Genomic DNA, 13069 nt, shown 5'->3' on the forward strand with positions numbered 1-13069 from the left:
TCCCTCTCCCAGGACTGTAATGAGGCTTCAACCCAATAATGAACATAAAGTGCTTACAGCAGTGTTAGAAATAAATATTAACACAGTTAATACTTTACTATTTTTAAATAACTGAAATTATTTTTTATTTCAAATCATTCAATTTAATTGTCACAATGACACTGAAAAGTTTATTTGAATGCTTACCTTGTCTATTCAAACATCAAGGCCTCTAACCCTTTCACATATATCTCCAAAAAGGGGGGACTGTGGGGGAACGAAGATAAACTGTCTGATGACCCAAGAGAAACAGAAATAACAATTAATGAAGGTTGTCTGTAAAGATGCTTATAATTCTGAAGAACTGACTGCACCTGAAAAACTACTCATGATACCAGGCTTTATCTTACACTTCTTAGTTGATTATGATCAATCATTCACTCACTAAGTAAGTCAGCAATTAGAACTGAAAACTTGGTCCTAACTATACATTAACTCAGTAATGCTGAAACCAGCATTTTTCCACTTCTAAAGAGGTAAAGTCTCCAACTTATGCACAGATTGTGCTCTCCAAGTTCAGTTCTACTTTGTTATAAAACCTGAGAAACATCTTTCCAAAGGAAAAAAGTATGAAATAAAGTTGAGATCCTGGGCAAGAAATAAAGGCCAATTTAATCCATACGTACCTAAGAACCATGGAGAAAAGAAAAGAATAAATATAACCATGTTAGGTGGCTTTCAATCTCTTCTTTTGTGCTCTAACAGCTAGCAAAAAAATAGTTACTTGAGATTCAGAGTTGTCCCACACTTTTATTCATCTTTGGATCCTTGTAAACGTAAACAGTATGTAACAGAGTACCTGACTTCTATTAGAAGCTTAAAATATTTATTTAACAAATGAATAACTAGAATTAAGAGTACTATTTGAACTATACTCTTTTTATGGAGAAATACACTACAATTTGCAATTGAAGGAACATTTTCCTTTATCTTGGCAACAAGATCAGAGTTTGAACACCAAGAACAAAAAAGCGTGGGCAGATACTCCATCTACATAATATTCATTTCTCCTAGAAATCACATTTTGGTCACAGATCACTCATAGTGTTTTTAAGTATGTATAAATCACTAAGTTGGGTTTCACTATATAAAACTTGACCTCCAAAATTCCCTGCTTCTTTCCCTTCACCAATATCTTAAATAAAAATTGCAGCCATCAATATTTTATCTGGGAGGATTTTCCCCCCAGTTTTATTGAGATATAATTGACATATAACATTGCATTAGTTTAAGGTATAGGGTATAATGATTTGATATATGTATATATTACAAAATGATTACCACAATAAGTTAACAACCATCACCTCACATAGTTATAAATTTTTTTTCTTGTGATGAGAACGCTTAAGATTTACTCTGTTCGCAATTTTTAAATATTTAATGTAGTACTGTTAACTATAGTCACCATGCTGTACATTACATCTCCAGAACTTATTTATCTTATAACTGACGTCTGTACCTTTTGACCACCTTCCCCTATCTCCCCATGCCCACCCCTCTGACAACCACCAATCTGTTCTGTTTCTGTGCCTTCAGTTTTTTATATTCCACATTTAAGTGGTATCATACAGTATTTGTCTTTCTCGGTCTGGCTTATTTTACTTAGCATAATGCCCTTGAGGTCCATCCATGTTGTTGCAAATGGCAGGATTTCCTTATTTTTATGGTTGAATAATACTCCATTGTATATATACACACCACATTTTCTCTTTTTAAAAAATGATTTGGCCTCCCAGGTCCAAGTCAGTATTTTTTCTTTTTTTGTAATTAATTAAGTTATTTATTTATTTATTTTTGGCTGCATCGGGTCTTCGTTGCTGTGCACGGGCTTTCTCTAGTTGCGTCGAGTGGGGGCTACTCTTCATTGCGGTGCGCGGGCTTCTCATTGCAGTGGCTTCTCTTGTTGCAGAGCACGGGCTCTAGGCGCGCGGGCCTCAGTAGTTGTGGTTCACAGGCTCTAGAATGCAGGCTCAGTAGTTGTGGCGCATGGGCTCAGTAGTTGTGGTTCTCAGGCTCTAGAGCGCCGGCTCAGTAGTGGCGCACGGGCTTAGTTGCTCCACGGCATGTGGGATCTTCCCAGACCAGGGCTCAAACCCGTGTCCCCTGCATTGGCAGGCGGATTCTTAACCACTGCACCACCAGGGAAGTCCCATACACCACATTTTCTTTATCCATTCAGCCATCAATGAACACCTAGGTTATTTCCATGTCTTGGCTATGATAAATAATGCTACAATGAACATGGGGGTGCAGATATCTCTTCAAGACAGGGATTTCACTTCTTTAGAATATGTTCCCCAAAGTGGAATTGCTGAATCACACAGTAATTCTATTTTTAATTTTTTGAGGTCGATATTTTAATCTAAAATTAATTTTTTTGAGGTAGAAAGCAGTTTCTATACTACTTCTAGTCAGTACCAAAGGTTATCAACTGAAAAATTAATACAATGGACCAAAAAATGTAATAAAAAAAACTTATTAAAAGATTCAATACTCAGGGACTTCCCTGGCAGTCCGCTGGTTAAGACTCCATGCTTCCACTGCAGGGGGCACAGGTTCGATCCCTGGTCAGGGAACTAAGATCCTGGATGCCAGGTGCGGCACGGCCAAAAAAAAAAAAGATTCAATATTCAGAGAGAAATTCTGTTTAAAACCCAACATTTCTCTAGTTCAAATGCAACTACCTATACTTAGACATTCCAGACATGAAGTAGATAAAATTACCCAACCCAATAACATAAATTATGTTAAGAACAAAAATATTGCAAAACAACTGAAAATTATAGGTTAACATTACAGAATTTAGTAAACAATGAATTCGATGTCCACATTGCAAAGCTGACTTCCATAGTTTAAAACCTGAGTTTACCTAAAAAAGAAACCCCTTAATTTTTCATTACTCAAAGAAAACAACTCAATCTCTATGATACATCCTTAAAGAAATAAAGATTAATTTATCCTAGAGAGCCAGGGTTCACATCAAGCTTTATGGAATGATTGATAATCACATTTCTTCTTCCAAACATAAAATTCATGTGGATTGTCACCTTAAATGAGAAAGGCATGAAAAGAACGTAAGCTCCAATCTAGCATTAGAAATTACTCCATAAATATTATTTCTCTTGAATACCCTTTCTGCTTTGTAAGTCTATTTCCCCAATGAAACCAATATACTTTATTTCTTTATAATGATTTCATTTCATGTAAATTTATGAAGGTTGTATAAATATTTGTTAGAATAGGAGTTTGTCTGAATAGTTGACAATGACTAGTGAGAACAAAAGAGACAAGGGTAGCATCATCAGCAGAGGAGACAAAAGCATCTCTAAAGCACCCACTACATTAACACAACATTTTTTACACAAAGATTTTTAAGTAAGGTCTTCATGTGATATTTCTGAAAAATATTTTTATATCCAAGAAAATTTAAACATAAGCAATTAAATCTACTTTTAATTTTTAATTTTTTAATTGTTTTTTTATTTTGAATTTTGATTAAGAATGTTTTCTGATCCACAGGCCTTTTCCTTTTAAGTACAGCTACCATGGCAGTGAGTTATAATTAACTTAGCTACCTCTGTTTTAAATGTTGGGATGTTACTTTTCTTCTAGTTTTATTTATCTACATGAGGATTCATGTTAATAACCTGTTGTGAATTTTTTCAAATGCTCAATGTTAAATTATGAAAACATAGAATGCATATACCATAGTTAAGTATAGGGGAATTAATAACACATGAATGTATCACTTTGACATTATTTTCTTATAAATAAGAACAGATGCCCTTTTTAGGAAAAAAAAAAAAAAAAAAAAGAATGTTTTCCGTAGAAAGACCAGATCAGTTTCTCTGCTTTAGTAAACTACATAATAAAATATGAAACTCATTACGGAAAAGCAAAGCAGGAAACTTAATATGTCACTTTTAGACACCTATCCTTATGTGAAAGTAAACAGCATTAATTCCAAGCATATTCCAAACTTTTAGGAGAAGTGGGTGGGTGAAGGAACAAGAGAGACTAAAAACTGACACTACTTCTATAGTGTAGGTTTATACTTTAATGTGTTCATTCTGAAAAGCAAATGAGGCAAACTGAGACTTCCACCTGGCTTGCCAGAATGACTCTCATGAGTACTAACATGCTTAGGTTAACATTTTCATAAACTTCTTTCTCATTTCTTCCAAGTATCTTAAATAACATTAAAAACTATATAACATGATACAGCTGCTTCAGAAAAACTGTTTGACAGTTCCTCAAAAAGTTAAACATAGAGATATCATATAACCCAGTAATTACATCCTAGGTATACACCAAGGAGAATTGAAAACATACGTCCACACAAAAACCTGTAAACGAATGTTCATAGCAGCATCATTCCTATCTGTCAAAAAGTGGAAATAACCCAAACATCCATCAACTGATGAAGGGAAGAACCAAATGTGGTATATCCTCACAATGGAATATTATTCAGCCCAGAAGAGCTACAAAGTACTGATATGCCACATCACAGGTAAACTCTGAAAACACGCTACATTAAAGGAACCAGACACATAAGGCAATATATTGTATGATTCTATTTATATGAATTACTCAGAATAGGCAACTCCATAGAGATATAAACAGAGATATGGCTGCCAGGGGCTAGGAGAAGGGGGAAAACTTAAGAGGGGTTTCCTTTGAGGGCGATGAAAAAGTTCTGGAACTAGATAATGGTGATGGTTGCACAACACTGATTATACTCAAAGCCACTGAAACGTTTATGTTATGTGAATTATACTTTAATTAATGAAAGAAACCCTACAAAACAAAAAACAGATGTTAACATCTTTTCAAAGAAAGTTAACTTCCAAAATAAATGATGATTATTTTGGTATTTCTTTAAAAACCTTATTGTTAATTTGATATGGACATTAGAAGCATTTTTATTTATATATTTATTTATTTTGGTTGTGACAGGTCTTAGTTGTGGCATGCAGGATCTTCCATGCCTTGTGTGGGATCTTTGTTGCCGCATACGGGATCTTTACCTGTGGCATACAGGATCTTTAGTTGTGGCATACAAATTCTTAGTTGGGCATGTGGGATCTAGTTCCTTGACCAGGGATTGAACCCGGGCCCCCTGCATTAGGAGCATGGAGTCTTAGCCACTGGACCACCAGCGAAGTCCCTAGAAACATTTTCAGAAATAAACCTTTTTCTATAATGCCGAATACCATCCTTAAGCTTTTCTATTTGTCAGGAGTTCGCATAAAAATCTTTTATCACCAGCTTTGCAATGCTTAGCCTGCCAGGGTAGGAATCAATTTTATATAATATCTAAACAAGTGAGTTTTAAAATGGGCAGAATGTTTTATTAAATTTGGCTTACCAATATCGTATGTTGAATTTTAGTACAGGAGAGGAACATGTTTATTTCTAATGAAGAAGATCAGCAAAAGATGACAAACTTTTTATTTTATCTATTTATTTATTATTATTTTTTGGCTGCATTGGGTCTTCATTGCTGTGCGCGGGCTTTCTCTAGTTGCAGTGAGCGGGGCTACTCTTTGTTGTGGTGCGCGGGCTTCCCATTACGGTGGCTTCTCTTGTTATGGAGCACAGGCTCTAGGTGCGCGGGCTTCAGTAGTTGTGGCATGTGGGCTCAGTAGTTGTGGCTCATGGGCTTAGTTGCTCCACAGCATGTGGGATCTTCCCGGACCAGGGCTTGAACCCGTGTCCCCTGCACTGGCAGGTGGATTCTTAACCACTGCGCCACCAGGGAAGTCCCGAAATACTTTTTATTATTTATTTATTTATTTAAGATTTATTATTTACTTATTTACTTTATTTTTGGTTGTGTTGGGTCTTAGTTGTGGCACACGGGATCTTTGTTGCGGTGCGTGGGCTTCTCTCTAGTTGTGGCATGAGGGTTTTTTTTCCTCTTCTCTAGTTGTGGTGTGCAGGCTCCAGGGCATGTGGGCTCTGTAGTTTGCGGCACACAGGCTCTCTAGTTGAGGCACACTAGCTCAGAAGTTGTGGCACGCGGGCTTAGTTGCCCCGTGGCATGTGGGATCTTAGTTCCCTGACCAGGGATCAAACCCGCATTCCCTGCATTGTATGGCGGGTTCTTTACCACTGGACCACCAGGGAAGTCCCCCGAAAAATTTTTTAGACAGCAAAATTTACCTGGTCTGCTTTAGCCCTCATGAAGCTATCTCTGACATTCATTTTTTTAAATTTTGATATTCAATACAGAAAAGCAACATCCAAAAAAAAAAGGCCATGCCAAATGCAATAATAATAAAAATGCAAAAATTAATTTATTTTACCTCAAATATAATAGAAAATACCACTTCTGCTGAACCTAATTCTAGGCAAGGTAAAATTCAGTCACCTACATAATAATTTGCCCAGTGTCCATTCACAATCTTCCTGCTTGCTCTTAATGGCATTTGAGTAGAGTAGGCTCTCAATCTACATGAATTAATTATGTAAATTATCAGATTAAATAACAGTTTCAACTTAAAATAATAACATCTATTTGGGGCCTATGCGAACCAGGCAATGGAACTAGAGGCTTTATATATTTAACTCATTTCAGCTCACAATACCTTACAGAGAGGTTAAGTAACTTCCCTAAGGTCACAACACTAGTACACTGCAAAGCCAGGATTCAAACCAAGGTCTGTCAGACATACAATCATTTTTGCTAAAACATTCCAAGTCTGGGCTACAAAGGAATATAATTTCAGTTTAATTGGCAAACATTCATCTTATCTCTTGAATACAGCTTCTAAATGTTTAGGTAATGAGAAAGAAAAAGAGTACCTGAAAAGAACATTACTGAAGAATGAAATGATGTGTCTGGGGAAACATGTAGTGCACTGTTTGCCTACTATGTGCCATGTGCTGGACTGGCTATTTTAATGCATGAACACTTAATTGTTACAACAATACTGGGAAGTTAATATTGATACCTCCTTTTTTACATAAGAGGAAACTGAAGTTTAGAAGGTGCAAGAAAGTCCAAGGTTACAGAAGTTGCAAGGCACATAGTTGGGATTAGAAACCAAATTCAGTCGGTCAATAAATATTTACTGAGTGTTTACTATGTACCAGGGCTATACGAGGCACTTAGAATAGAATATTAGAGATCTCCCACATACAGCTCAAACCAAACCGATTTTCTTTTTGCTTAGGCAGTAAATCATTGTGAAATTGAAAAATCCTCATAGATTTTTCTTTTAATAGCTTTGTTTTAAATGATTATTCATGCTTTGGTTATACATGTTAAGTACTGTCCCTAAAGCCAGAAGTTGATTGCCATAAAAACTGAATAAGCCTCCAGTAGATAATGTGAAAATATAAGCAATTCTGTCCTCCTGCATGATTTTGAACATATTGCTAGATAGAGAACACCACTTTGGAAAATATACTTCTTATGTTCTGAAGGATAATTTAAACCATTAAGCATTTTACAAAGCTTTTGAAGGTCAGATTTTAAATGACAACAGTGAAATTTCAAAAAGAACAGGAAAAGTCAGCACCAAAGCTAGTTTAACATTAATAATAAGTGATCTAATAAATAGGTCTATGTTTGCCTAGTCAGGTTTTGCTTATTATGTCAGTTGGAAAGCCGGAAGGAAACTGGTTTTAACTCCCATACAACCTGTATCATGACAACATCACTTTATCAGAAATGTAGCTGATATCAGCATAATGCTGAGACAGTTCAAATTTAAAACTGATTTTTCTTTTCCAACTATTTTCATAATCATTAATGGTATATAGAATCGAGATAACTTAAGAAAAAAAAAAAAAAGAAGAGTAATTAACATTTACTGTGACCCTTCTATGTGCCAGATACTACATTTAATTCTCACAGCCACCTTAACCTTTTAGAGGAAGAAACAGAAGTTTTGAGAAATGAAGTACCTTTTCTAAGATTACATAGCTAATACAGAGGCAGAGCCAAGGTTCAGACTCTGATGTCAATTATTATAATGCTCCATGGCACTAAACACCTGTCAGTTTCTTAATTTATTTTAAAAATTTTATGATAATATAATATTAGAGCAGAGAAAGCAAAGTAAAATACTGATTTGGATTATGAACTGTTTTAGTACCTCAAAAGTACTAAAGAGTGATGTTGACCTTTTAAAAATTCCTATGACGGTCACTGTGAAAGAGAATATAAAATACCTTCAAGTCAAAATATTAGGCTTTTGAGTAGAAAAAAAGTAACAAATAAATAAGTATACATTTAATATTATCAAAAGAGAACCAAGTTAAAAAAAAAAACAAAAAAACTAGTTCTATTCTAAAGCAACACTTTTTGAAAGACTGCAGATCACCAGCGTAGGCTGGCTCGAAGCAGCATTTTTCAGAGTTAACTTCATGGAAGACTAATCCCTATAAAAATATTGAAAGATAATGAGTTTCCACAGTCAAACAAGTTTGAGAAATGCCGGACTTAACGCTAAACCAGTTTCTTCACTGGTTACAAACAGTACAACATAGCGCCTGGAGCCCTCTGGAGTCAGACTATCTGGGTTTGAATCCCTGCTCTTCCACCTCCTGGCCTAGACATGATATTTGGAACATGTTATTTCACTACTCTGGGTCTCAGGTTTCCCACCTGTAAAAAAAAAAAAAAAAAAGAGACAATTGCAAAGACAGATTTGTTGTAAAGATTAGAAAGATTAAAACATCTGGGGTTGAGATATGGGGATATATGTATATGTATAGCTGATTCACTTTGTTATAAAGCAGAAACTAACACACCATTGTAAAGCAATTATACTCCAATAAAGATTTAAAAAAAAAAAAAATCTGGGATTGTTAGAACAGAGCCTTAAAATAGTAAGTGCTTGATAAATGTTAAATTATTAGTAGTAACATCATTTCCCTGAGCCTTTATTAACCTGATAAAAGTTGATGCTCATCATGAATCTCCAAGGAGCCAAGGGATATACCTAGTATGCAGTTTCCCAAACTTATATGATAGAACCCACTTTTCCACAGACCATCCCTCAAGACTGGTTAATGTCTTTTAAAATCAAAACAAAACAAACCAACAAAAAATACTATGAGAAACAATAAAGAATTCCATCACTAAAATTAAATCTGTTTAAAAAAAATACAAGTGTAGTGCTTCCCAGCTGGTGAACACATCAAGGTGCAGGAAGGGTGGCATGTGGAAGAAGGCATGGGAAGCTCCACGCCCCTTCCCCCATACCTTGCCCTACATATCTCTTCCATTTGGCTATTCCTGAGTTGTATCCTTAATAAGCCAGTAATATCTCCTTACAGATTCCAGCACATGGGTTCAGTGTCTGCAACCTGTACCTGTAGTAGAATAGTGCATTGTTTTATTTTCCATTCTCATAGCCCTCAGTGGCTTCAAGTGATCACATCTCATCACAGTAGTCATTCAATTATCCAACATACTATGCGGAACCTATTCATCATCACCCAGCCTGCAATCATTTGAATAAGGACATGAATGGTTTCCGTTATCAAGATACATCTATTTAAGTCTCATATCTGTTGTATAGAAGTCAATATTCAAATGATGGCGTGTTTTCCGTTTGGTATTTATTGTGCCCATTTGGCAAATTTACAGTCATTACCAGAGTGCTGATCATGCTACCCTTCCATTTAGAATTTTTTCTAAGCAGTATGTGTCAGGATCTTCAGAAATGCTTACACCCTTTGATCAAACAAATCAATTTCCAAGGAGCTATACTATGGAAATAAATAAGAATACAAGATAAAACCTTAAATACACATATTGCATCATTGTTTAATATTGTGGAAAATTAGAAATACTAAAGAAGTCTAGGGAATTCCCTGGTGGCCCAGTGGTTAGGACTCAGAGCTCTCACTGCTGAGGGCCCAGGTTCCAGCTCTGGTCCAGGAACTAAGATCCCGCAAGCTGAGTGGTGCAGCCATAAATAAATAAATAAGTCTAATTTTAGGGGAAGGATTAAACAAAGAGTGGTACATTACTTGTATTACACAGTCATTACAAATTATATTTGAAAGATTATGAGTAATGCTATGTGAAAAAGCAAGTTACTAGTTTATTTTTGTAGTATAAGCATAATTTTCTAAAACAAGCCAACAAAACACCAAGTAATCAAAATTTAAGACAAAAACTAAATCTAAAAATACGCCGAGGACTTCCCTGGTGGCGCAATGGTTAAGAATCCGCCTGCCAATGCAGGGGACATGGGTTCAAGCTCTAGTCCGGGAAGATCCCACATGCCACGGAGCAACTAAGCCCGTGCACCACCACTACTGAGCCTGCGCTCTAGAGCCCGCGAGCCACAAATACTGAGCCCTCGTGCCACAACTACTGAAGCCTGTGAGCCTAGAGCCCGTGCTCTGCAACAAGAGAAGCCACCGCAATAAGAAGCCTGCGCACCGCAACAAAGAGTAGCCCTTGCTCGCCGCAACTAGAGAAAGCCCGAGGGCAACAGTGAAGACCCAACGCAGCCAAAAATAAATAAATTAATTAATTTTTAAAAAAACATAAAAAAAAAAAAATACACCCAGTGACATGGCACACAGCAGGCGGAGAGGACATGCACACCCTCATTCCTTCCTCTTTCTCAACTCCATCTTCACGTTAGCGGCAGTGGTAAAGCGGTTCAGTCGCCAACATGCAGCTGTTTGTCTGCACGCAGGAGCTACACACTCTCCAGGTGACCGGCCAGGTGACAGATCAAGGCTCATGTAGCCTCGTTGGAGGGCCTCATTCCAGAAGATCAGATCCTGCTCCTGCAGGATGAGGCTACCCTGGGCCAGTGTGGGGTGGAGGCTGTGAGCACTCTGAGCACTCTGGAAGTAGCCAGCCGCATGTTTGGAGGTAAAGTCCATGGTTCCCTGACCCGTGCCAGGAAAGTAAGAGGTCAGATTCCCAAGGTGGCCAAACAAGAGAAAAAGAAAATGGGCCGGGCCAAGAAGCGTATGAAGTACAACCAGTGCTTTGTCAATGTTGTGCCCGCCTCTGGCAAGAAGAAGGGCCCCAATGCCAACTCTTAAGTCCTTTGTAATCTTGGCTTTCTCTAATAAAGCCACTTAGCCCAATCCAAAAAAAACCCCCAAAACCCAAGAAACAAAAAATGAATAAATAAATAAACAAACACCCAAATGTCAACTATGGTTGATTTGAGCCATAGGTGACCCTTCTTCCTACTTCTCTACATTTTCCAAGTTTTCTTTATGGAGTATGTCAATTTTGCTTAACTCTTACTTGATACCACTTGCCTTTGAGCTAAAGTTCTACTAGATGACAAAACAAAGCAAACTGGCCTAGTGGTCAAAGATGGGAAAAGTGTGAAATGTGATTTCTTTCAAAGGTTATTTATCATTTTGTGAGAGGCAGAAATGGTTAAACATACAACGAAGTCATATTACCTGCTAGCAAAATTGTTCTTAGTTTGTACAATGAAATCACATACATCAGTATTTCTTAGTGTTCTGCAAAAACACCATGCATCATGATTCTAAGTATTTTGTGACCTGAGGAAGTCTGAAAGCATGTTTAAAATATGCCAAATATTAATGTAGTGTAACCTTTGGTTTTAAGGCATATTGGGAGAGGTAAAACTCTCAGAATATTATTTTGTAACTTTATCAATTGATACATTTTCTAAACGTCCAAAAACAGACATTTAGGGAATTCCCTGGCGGTCCATCCAGTTAGGACTTGGCACTTTCACTGCTGTGGCCTAGATTCAACCCCTGGTGCGGGAACTAAGATCCTGAAAGCTGCCCCGCGCGGCCAAAAAAAAAAAAAAGACATTTAACATGTAGTATTTCAGGTTATACTTTATAACTTAAATATGGCTTAACTATTGCTGCAATATTACTAAATTTACATGCCTTTAAAGAGATCAAGAACTATTTATACTGCCATTCCCTCCTTTTGTGACTCAGAAATTTTTACACTCCCTCTTAACCTGGTGTCTGCTGTGCAAAGGCCTGAAGACCTAATGATTTCTCACCCCAATATGGACTCAGGGTTACTTCTACCCATATGCCCACCCCTTAGAGACAAGTTTGTCAAGGCCAAAAAATCAAGTGAGCACCAATCGCTTCCACCCCTGCCTTCCTCCTTTCCCAGGGCTAAGCCTTGCCAAAAAGAAAACAGCCCCATGCTAGGGTTCTTTATGACATGCTGAGCAAAAGCCACAGACTGCTAAACACTGCCAAGTAGACCTGAAAACAATGAACTCATCTAACTTTGTGCATAACCCAGAACCTCAGTCTGTCAGCATCAACGCATTTTTCCCATAAAATTAATAAAAATTTTGAGATTAGCTAAAATCACCATATTCTTACAATCATCCAAAACGCAAGCCCCTATGATTACTCCCTCTTTCCTGCTGCACTCTGATCTCATTTCTGCTCTGTACTGTCTCCCTCTTCGACCATCACACACCCTCCAATAGCTATACTTCCTGATAACCCTTTACACTGTTCCACTGCAAATTCCCTAAACCCCCACCAATTTAAATTGGTTGCCAGCAGTCTTGCTCTCTAAACTAATCTGGGTGCGAGATATTCTCTCCCACTCAGCAAACGTGAAGCACGTAAGTCATGCCTTGTTCACCATCACAGTTCTTTACCCTCAAATAAAGGTACGTCTTTTGAGGTTTAAGTCATCTGTTGCTACCTCTCTCTCCTTGTCATCCACTGGTCTCTTGGTCACTCTCCCACATTCACTAAAGGCTTTGGAACCTGGTTCAAAATCTTTCCACCCCTTGCTCTGCCACCATTCTGAGCAACTCACTTCCTGTGTAGCTGACTCCTGTAAAATTCTAGATCTACAGTTCCCTTATCTCAACTCCAGGAACCTTCACTTTCTCTCCACTTCAGAAACCCATTCCATAGCCAGATCTTGCATTCAGTCATAACCAGCAACTGCTCCTATTTAATCTTAAAATCCAATATCCAGTTTTGACCCCTTCATATCCCAGCAGCTACTTTCTGGTTTCATTTGTTTGCTACTGAGCCTAGACTCAATGGCCCAGAGCTTGAA

General features: G+C 37.3%; 1 protein-coding gene and 1 pseudogene across 4 annotated transcripts in view; one reads left to right on the forward strand and one right to left on the reverse strand.

Moving 5' to 3' along the window:
• Nucleotides 1–13069, reverse strand: part of SHLD2 (shieldin complex subunit 2) — a 96179-nt gene that overhangs the window by 68276 nt on the left and 14834 nt on the right. Inside the window, exon 3 of one of the 4 annotated variants that reach the window (XM_036829222.1) lies at nt 187–271. The exons of the other annotated variants lie outside the window; for them this stretch is intronic. The gene's annotated coding sequence lies outside the window, so the exon portion shown is untranslated. The remainder of the gene's footprint in view (nt 1–186; nt 272–13069) is intronic. 4 annotated transcript variants of the gene reach the window in all.
• LOC118882867 lies at nt 10649–11123 on the forward strand (annotated as a pseudogene).

Source organism: Balaenoptera musculus, chromosome 16 (assembly GCF_009873245.2).
Source record: "Balaenoptera musculus isolate JJ_BM4_2016_0621 chromosome 16, mBalMus1.pri.v3, whole genome shotgun sequence".
Classification (NCBI taxonomy): Eukaryota; Metazoa; Chordata; class Mammalia; order Artiodactyla; family Balaenopteridae; genus Balaenoptera; species Balaenoptera musculus.